The sequence below is a fragment of the Notothenia rossii genome (assembly GCF_949606895.1).
Source record: "Notothenia rossii genome assembly, chromosome: 5".
Classification (NCBI taxonomy): domain Eukaryota; kingdom Metazoa; phylum Chordata; class Actinopteri; order Perciformes; family Nototheniidae; genus Notothenia; species Notothenia rossii.
Window position 1 is genome coordinate 2,380,418 of NC_136903.1, and position 2,792 is coordinate 2,383,209.

Genomic DNA, 2,792 nt, shown 5'->3' on the forward strand with positions numbered 1-2,792 from the left:
TTTACTAATCTACCCGCACAATTTGTCCGGTGTCGGAATGTCTCGCTATGTTAGTACATTCTTAAAAAACAAAACACCATTTAATTTCGGGTTAAAATGTGTTGTAACTGCGTTACTGAGCATTGTAACGGGTAATATATTACCCAAATTTCACTAGTAATGCGTTACATTACTTCGTTACAGCAAAAAGTAATATATTACTGTAACGCCGTTACTTTTGTAACGCGTTACTCCCAACACTAAACTACAATAAGCATGTTAATCTAATACAGCTCCGGCGGACCCGGTTTTAGTGCACAGTTCTCTATTATGAAATACACAGCAGAAATAAAAGATCAGCTTCTTTCTGGAGACTTGGTGAAAGTTATTCTCTGAAAACATAGTAATAAACAATGTAATGTTTGGAAAACCGCTTGTCTCCTCACTTTTAATCCCATATAAGCTTCAAAGTCCAGCAGCTCACATCTTGTTTCATGTTAGCACCGCAGAATCATCCCTGGCATGTTGGCTCTCATAATACTGCAGCGTCAGCATTACCTTAAGTGTGAATTGTGTGTGTGTGTGTGTGTGTGTGTGTGTGTGTGTGTGTGTGTGTGTGTGTGTGTGTGTGTGTGTGTGTGTGTGTGTGTGTGTGTGTGTGTGTGTGTGTGTGTGTGTGTGTGTGTGTGTGTGTGTGTGTGTGTGTGTGTGTGTGTGTGTGTGTGTGTGTGTGTGTGTGTGTGTGTGTGTGTGTGTGTGTGTGTGGGATCAGTTATGGTGTGATTTACTCTCCGCTCTGACACTGTTACCAGATCCTCCATGACACTTCGAGAACTGGAACCCACCTCATCAGCACCTTAACACAGACACACACACACACACACACACACACACACACACACACACACACACACACACACACACACACACACACACACACACACACACACACACACACACACACACACACACACACACACACACACACACACACACACACAGTTTCTAAGAAGTGGGAGTGAAGAATGTTCTGGTGTCGCTGGTCAGAGAACGACTGAACTTTGTGACCAGGATCATAAAACAGATTAAAACTGATGCCTTTTATTTCTGTTTCATAACTTTTGTTACGTAGTTAAAAGAAAAACATTAAACATGCGTTTCCAAGACATTTAAAACTGTTATTTTTAATGCATTTATATTATATAAGCCCCTTACACATGCATGCACAATAATATACAAAATATAATATTTTTATAGATGTTCAAGTTCAATTTTTCAAGCATGGAAGCTTGAGCCAATCAAATCAAATGCCAGTACAAGCTCTAGCCAATCAAACCGCGTGCTTGTGTGTCCGGGTCGGGAGATTCATGTGATTGGTGGTTGGTCGCGTTCCAGACACCGGCAAGCTTCAACGCACGATGCCGTGTGGATGTACCGTTACATTTCACAAGCTATGTGTGCACAAATCCGCCAAATTCCTAAAAAAAACTCTACGCAGAAGACACAAAAAAAGCAGGTATTTTCCGGGACACGAAGTGAAAAATTTAACATCGTATATAATCATAAAATCTGTATTTAATAAATTGATCAAATTCACAACGAAGCATGAATAAAAAATAAACTCCAGTACAACATTGCAATAATCAATTCAGTTTCTCAACACCGAATAATACAATTAATAACAAATATTTATAATAATAATAATAATACAAAATTATTATAAATTATTATAATAATTAAATACGATATGTATATATAATACAAATAATAATAATACATATGAATAATAATAACAACATATATATATAATACCAGTAATAATACAAATAATAATACAAATAATATGATACACATATATAATTAAAATAATAATTAAAATGATGATTACAAATAATAAAAGAAAATGAAACAACAGCATCCCTTATCTTGACCCGTGACCCTTTTCAAGTTAAAATGATATAATAACTACGCTCTAGTTTCTTGTATCTGAGCAAGGCTTCATGATATCCTCCACAACAGATATATAAACACTACAAAACCCATTTTGACCATTTTATCTGAAGGTCTCTAAAAAACAAGTGTAGCATTTGGTGTTGGGGTCTGGGACGACCCAGCAGAATTGTTTTTGGTGACTCGGGGCAAAATTTGGCCCAATCAAGATTCCTCTTTGACTTTAGACACCCCCCCCCCCCCCCCCCCCTTCATCCACTGTAACAATCATTTTTTCGCTACATGCATCTGGTCTAACCCTAACCCCCCCCCCCCCCCCCCCCACGAGAACTCCACCTTTCCCAATGAATATGTACACTAACACTTGAACCTGAATTCACACATGCAGGTCTGCAATAAGTGTTGTAATGTGTTTTGGGGCCATCAAATACAATGACAACAGGATTGTACGGTTATGAATACATAATAAGTTAGTTCTGATGTAGTTAAAACAATATTGGATGATAGTAATTATTTTTGAGTGTTTTGGACTGAGATAAATCACGGGTCAGAATTGACCCGCGAACCCCATGAACGGTAACAGCTTTCGAACACAACACATCAAATACAGAGTAGAACGAATATAAAATAACAAAACATAAATAAAATCACATACAAATGTATTCTATAATAGTGAGCTGAAAATTATTTTATAAAACTGCATATAATATTTGTTATGCTATTTATTTGGCACAATGTAACATGTTCACCTTCTTTCCATTTCTCCCCCTTCCCTGCTCCCTATCTGCTGATCATAGCTGTAGTTGATGTACGTCAACACTAGAGGGAGCCGTTGATTCAAGTATTTGTAAAGGGATTTTTAC